A 6,957-nucleotide genomic window follows, 5' to 3' on the forward strand; every position below is an offset into this window, starting at 1 on the left:
CTGCATCTAGAGTATTAAGTTCATGAAAAACAGAGTAACGCATTAAGAAAGATGACATGATGTATAGGGATAAACTCATGCAATATGATATAAACCCCATCTTTTTATCTTCGATGGCAACAATACAATGCGTGCCTTGCTGCCCCAGCAGATGGCAAAGAGCCTATATTGCCCCATTTAATTCTGTTTTTTTCTTATACCAATTCATTTTCACAGAAAATCAAACTTAGATATATATCCATGAACACATATCCAACACATGTTACCAATAGTAGCAAGTTGCATCCATACATATACATAGTTTCATCAATATTACACAGTTTCATCCATAGGTAGCAAGTTTCACAAAGTCAAAACAAAAATTAAAGAAAATCACTCCATATCTGAAATTACAAGAAATGACCTAAAACTAAATATCTATTTTCCTAAAAACTATCTTATTACTAAGATCTTCTCTGGATCTTCTTTTCTTCCAACCTGCATAATAAAAACACTAACAAAGAGAGAATGGGTTAGGAGTAGAAATGTAGCATTTCACTTGGTGAAATGCAATGTTGTAGGAGCCAGCACTTGAGATCAAGACAATCTTAAATTAGTGTAAAGTTATGACCTTTTAACTCAGCGTTTGTCTGCACGACGTATCCACAAGACAAAAATAGTGTAGGGCTTTTAGAGCAGAATTATATCAGAGACAGTTAGCATACCATCACACTGATAAGAACCGCCAGCATGGCTGGTTTTTACCACTGAGCATTTGAGACAACTTGAAGATTCCATGTATATGCAATACAGAGACCCCTAAGACAAGTATTTACACAGGACCAAACTGAGAAAATAGACACAACAATGTGGAAAATGGAAAACTCAGATAAGGAGTTACAAAGATAAACCAAGCTATATATTTTTTAGATTGTTCAAGATGTATTAGTGAGTAAAATATACTGCATTTAAATTGCGAGCACAGAGGTGGAATGTGAAACCATATGTGTAGTTCATTAGACTAGTAAATATGCACGTGCAACGCACGTCTCAACCAATGCACATGAAATTCATGTGATAGTTCATATGCTGGAAAATTCAGAAAATAGAAGGAACAATTATGAAGAAACCATTGAGCAACAATACGTAATATTGATGCACAACACCAACTCAAATTGCCTCTCCAAGTTTTGAAGTGAAAGCACAAGTATGTATATAAAGACTTTTCCGGAAATAGCATAGTGCACAGAAATATATCGAAAAAAATGTTGCAAGGGGCATACCATTGTTTTAGCCATGAAAGGAACCAACAAAGAAATCAAAATATGTAACAATGTTTGGCACAACTGTACTCTCATTTTAAGCTTGTGGGGCTACAACAAATGTCGCCTGAAAGCATCGGACGTCCAACTCATATTTCTCTGGCCCCATGAACTCTTTCGCCCAACTTCGGCCAAGCCATGCAGCTGGGAAGGATCCATTGACGTTGTCGGAACTACATCTAGATTATTCTTCCTCATCAGTATTATGATAAACAATTTACAACAACAATGACTATATAACGGAACAAATATGTACAATGATAGTACAGAATCTAGAATAAGGACCATTGATCAGATGTTGGAGCATCAACATTGATAGAAAAAGCAAATCCATGCATGTCACAACATGCTACTTACATTTCCCATGTCATGGATACAATCTTAATATCTCAAAAAAGATTATAGATAGATTAGAATTGGAAAATGAGGTGATCCAGAAATTGGATATTTCACTGGCTGAGGGCAATCTCCATTAGTACAAAATCAGTATGTTCATACTCAACTTGTATGAAAGAACTATAATACTTGTTGTATGGGTCCAATTAGGAGTGGTCAGAAATTAGGAGAAGCTTCCTAGCAATTTGAATGCAGATCTGAGGCTTGGCATTTTTGATGGCTGAGTAAAAAAACATTTGAAACAAGGCAAAAGACTTGCCATTTTCATTGATTAAGAAGAGAATTGCACGGTTAATTGACGGAAAACTGGGCTAAAACCGATACATCCCAACCCATATGACATGGGCACCACCGGTCAACCTGGCCGCCGACATGGCACACAGAGCTGCAAAGAAGAAAGACATCCGTAGAGGAGTAGCAATATATCCAGCGGGTGGGCGAAGTGGTGAGGGTGTCGGCAATATATCCAGCAGAGCTATAGTGTGAGATTCATGGCTACGATGATTCTAGCCTAAATTTTCTTCTCATATTATTTTTTACTTGGGCACGTTCAGTTTTCTGGTTAATTCACTACACTCTAAAAGATTCCAATATGGCAAATTATCATAAGCAGAAAACATGTACTTCCTCCGTTCCTAAATGCAAGTCTTTTTAAAGATTCCAATATGGACTATATACAGAGCAAAATGAGTGAATCTACACTCTAAAATACATCTATATAAATCCGTATGTAGTTCATATTGACATCTCTAAAAAGACATATTTAGGGACAGGGGGAGTATATCTGTAAGCAAGTTGTAAAAGAAAAAAAAACATAGTCGTATCATTTCAAAGAATGTTACATGCCAATAGGTTATAATTTTGCTATTGTCATCAAATGCATATCATCAATGTCAGTACAGTCAAATATAATGGCATGTCAACCCGGAATATACAAGGTCAATCATATAGATGCAACAGTGCAAGAAGAGTTACTAATCATTGCATTCTAGTGGTTGCATTGAGCAGCAATACTCATTATGTACAAACAATACAACATAGATAGAGTGAGATGATATAACTAATAAAGTTCAAAGAATGTACTGCTGACAGAGATCCTTTACTTGATAAAGGCAGTAGTCGCTTGAGAAGTAGTCCTTCCCGATAAAGATGATCTGCGAATGATCCATCTGCATGTACATATTTTTAACACGCGCCGATCTGCAAATCTATGTGAGTAAGCTTGTGCCAATTTATTTTGTAGGAGTTGTGGGCAGCCCAAGTGCCTGGGAGAGCGCTGCCACTGTTGTAGCACTTTCCGGCTTGCCGGCGTGGTGTAGAAGGCTGAAGGATGTATGGCTGCACTGAATCAGGAGGAAGTTTCAGTGTCTTGTGCATTTCGTACCAGTTTTCAGATCCACGTCGGGGTTTTGCACTCACATATTATGAGTCCAACATCAGCTCACATCAGAGAAAATTCAGTTGAGCATGATCATTAATTTCTTTTTACATTGTTAAGTAGTACGATCATTACTTAGTCTTCATTACAAAGACTTCCAGATGGTGTCGCTTGCCAAAAGGAAGATATCGTGTCTTTACCACAATAGAATCTGAATAATTTATTCCAGTTCAGCATAGGATTTTCTGTCATGTTATTTGTGAAACACAACCTAATAAGAACTAAAAGCATAGGACTCTGTCATGTTATTTGTGAAAGACAAAGGAATATGTTCCAAACCTGAAAGTTGGATGGGCCGGAGTTCCTTTGCTGAATTCAGTGTAGGCGTAGTGATGTGGTGTCACGCTGCTGCGTCCAGGCCATGGTGTCCGCGTGAGGAGTGTGGCGGCCATCACGGCAGCGTTGGGTCAGTAAAGTCCTGGAATAGAGTGTGACACCGCGTTTCAGGCAGTGGGTCTATGTGAGGGATGATGAAGCAACAATACAAATACTAATCGACATATAGTACATCTATTTTCACTAATGTGATGGCACAACCCAGAGCCTACATGTGTCTCAATTCTGAAAATTGTGAAGTGTGTAATCAGAACACTATTTCAGTTTGGTAGGGCGATCCAAACAGTGTACCCCCATCCATCCATTGTTAAATGATTGTCTGCTCATGAAGACCTGAGCATCGAGAAAGAAGACTAATTGGAGACCATGGAGCTGATCTTATACTTGAATAGTGAGTGCCTGACTATCATGGCTATCTCTATTTACGGATGTTTAAAGGGATTGGATACATCAGAGCGTCTTGAAGCAAACACAAGAGAGTGTCATACTCATAAATTTTCAAGAATGCGGGATCGATAAAATTGGTGTGCCATGTTATTTCTAGGGAATAAATCCCTGAGCTTTTGGGACAAAAAATCAGTTTAAAAAGGGGTGATGCCAGCAAGCTTATGTGACCTTCTCGGTCTAGATTCTCTGCTCAAACCTGCTGATGCACTTAGATGTTAGAAAGAGAGATTGGATGCAGAGGGCGTGATGGGTCGTACCGCGGCGACGCCTTGCTGCAAGTCTGGATTTAATAGGCGTATTCATGAAGATGCAGCGTAGAGGGCAGGCCTGGCGCAGTGGTGAAGTCCTCCCCACTTGTGCCAAGAGGTCCTGGGTTCGAACCAGCCTCTCTGCATTGCACTTTGCAGGGGTAAGACTAGGTTCCTATAATCCCTCCCCAGACCCCACCTTGTGTGGGAGCTTCTATGCACTGGGTCTGTCCTTATTCATGAAGATGCAGCGTGTAGGGTGGCCGCTGACGCATACACATACGCGCGGATGCTCCACGCTGCGGCTGCGCAGCCGGGAGCCCCATCGCCGTGGGCGGAGGGGTGGGCCATGCACGCACTCGCCGGCGTGGACTGCTGCCTTGTCCGGTTGGACGCCCAGCTCAGCCTGGTCGAGCTCCTCGTTCCAGCGCTGGACGCCGGACGTTGTCCTGGCCGTCGTCGGTCCGGCGGACATGGCGTGGTGGGTTGGCGTCGGGGATAGCCGGAGAGAAGAGTTGTGGCCTTCATCTGCAGCCGTATGCTGGCGGCGGCGGCGATCTAATAACCCTGGATCCAGCCCTAGGGTACGATGGACATGGAATAGGGAGGAGCGGTCTGTGGTCTTTACAATCGCTGGGATAGGAGCTGATTACGCTTTCATGGAACACGTATTAGGCGGACGAATCTTTGGCAGAGTATACGTCGGGCGGACTGTAATTGCTAATTGTAACCTCATACTAATCTAGGCTGTTAGATCTAATTTGGTGGGATAATCAGACGGTACTAATCAACCGGTGTACATTTAACGGGGTGTCTCTAAGAAAGAAGATGTTTGCTTGTTTAATAGTAGTAGAGATAAACCCCTCCTTTCATATCAAGCATGTACAGACATAAAATTCGCCTAAACAAAAAAGATCCAATGACCAAATTTAGTTTTAAGCATTAATCTGGGTAAATGCATAATTAGAAAATCCAAGCAGAATTTGGAGTAAAAGAAAATTATGACAGCCTCAACGAGTACTGAACGAAAAGAAGATCTGACAACTACTCCCTCCGTCCCATAATATAAGAGCGTTCTTGACACTAGTGTAGTGTCCTCCGTCCCATAATATAAGAGCGTTCTTGAACACTAACCAATCATGCTTGCATATTAAAAAATGCACAAACTACCAACCCCAAACAGCTGCTGCCATTCATCTAGTCCATAATATTAAGGTGAAATTATTGGTTCAGTATACCTACAGCATACATATGCCCTTATTTCAGTACATCTACGACACAACTGCATGTAAGTGCCATTACCCTACGCCCTCAATGTTGCATTGTATTGCACTGTATTAACTTAATTCTGAGACCAAGACATAAAACCCTGAACAAATGTGTACAGCCATCCAATTACTAACATTAAATGCAGAGGGGATGCTCAAATTTGTACAACCATCCAGTGGATGTGAACATGACACCTGGAAATGTTAGAAATGTCGTTTTATAACGAGTTATGCAGGGTTACACCATTTTATCTGTTCAAACGATGCTGGCCCTTTACAGACAGTTACCATAGGGTTCGCCTCTTACAGAACACACTTTTTCTTTTGCGGGTAAAACACAGACTACCCTAAGAGAATTTTGTTCTTAAGAGATTAGTAAAGAATTTGTGTTGCACAAGAAGGCATTTTCTGTTGCATAAGAAGGCATTTTTTGAAACTAATTAGCCGTGCTAAATCTGCCCTGCTCTTCTCAATAGTACAAACCGGCCAAACCCTATCCACTGGAACATACAGTACAATTTGACCAACATTAGTACAGAAACATCAGATGATGGAAACTGATCCAAGGATGCACCTGGTGGCCGATGGGCTTGGCCGGCGCTGCTCCGGCGAGGAGCGTCACTCCAGCGAGGAGGAGGGCCGTGCGGTGAGGAGGAGGCCGGATCCGGAGTGGCCGGATCTCCCGCGGCCGGATCCGGGCCCGAGGCAGCATGGGGCGGCGGCGGCGACGCGGGGACGCAGGCGGGGCGAAGAGGAGTTCGGTGCTCTGCTCCCATGGCGGCGGCGGATCTCGAGGTCCGGGTGACCGGCGACGAGGCTTCCGCGGCGGGGCGGCGAGTTTGTGTGGAGGTGGCAGCGCGTGATGCAGCGCAGGCGGCAGGGCTCCTAGGGTTCGGTGAGGTGGCGACGCGCACCGGCGGGCGGAGGCGAGGTGGCGCAGCGGCGCGGGGTCGAGGGAGGCAGCGTCGGGCGACGCTCGGCTGTGGGGCAGGATAGGGTGGAGAGGGAGAGACGAGCAGGAGAGAGAGGGGTGGGCGGAGAGGAGGGGATAGAGATAGAAGAGGTGTTTTTTACCCCAAAAAACACCACACGCTCGGCTGTGGGGCAGGATAGGCAATGTTTTTTACCCCAAAAAAAGATAGCCCCACCTCTTTGTCGTCTGCCAGCAGATGGCAAAGAATCTTTGTCGTCCGCCAACAGACGACAAAGAGGGGGATGGATCATTGCAGTCTAGCATCCAGTGGACCCTAACAGCACCTCTTTGCCGTCCGCTGGTAGATGGCAAAGCTTCTTTGTCGTCTGCCAACAGACGACAAAGAAATGACAGATGGTAAAGACCTTCTTTGTCGTCTGCCAGTTCTTTGCCGTCTGTTGTTTGGTAGCTGATGGCAAAGACCTTCTTTGTTGTCTGCTAGCAGACGACAAAGAACTGGCAGACGGCAAAATCTCTGATTCCAGTAGTGATACATGACACTAGTCCACGAGTTGTGAGATGCTAACATTCGTGCTAGTATCATGGTAAG

General features: G+C 43.6%; 1 long non-coding RNA gene across 2 annotated transcripts; it reads right to left on the bottom strand.

Annotated features, from left to right (window-relative positions):
* Positions 1–262: 262 nt before the first annotated feature.
* On the bottom strand, positions 263–6,498 carry LOC123147879 (uncharacterized). 2 transcript variants are annotated; one of them, XR_006473520.1, is made up of 2 exons: positions 6,009–6,498; positions 263–3,553 (listed from the first exon to the last, which is right to left on the bottom strand). It is a non-coding gene; the product is annotated as an uncharacterized lncRNA (long non-coding RNA). The 2 variants fall into 2 exon arrangements; XR_006473531.1 differs by lacking the exon at positions 6,009–6,498 and adding an exon at positions 4,176–6,002.
* Between the last annotated feature and the right edge of the window lie 459 nt (positions 6,499–6,957).

Source organism: Triticum aestivum, chromosome 1B, assembly GCF_018294505.1.
Source record: "Triticum aestivum cultivar Chinese Spring chromosome 1B, IWGSC CS RefSeq v2.1, whole genome shotgun sequence".
In the NCBI taxonomy this organism is placed as follows: domain Eukaryota; kingdom Viridiplantae; phylum Streptophyta; class Magnoliopsida; order Poales; family Poaceae; genus Triticum; species Triticum aestivum.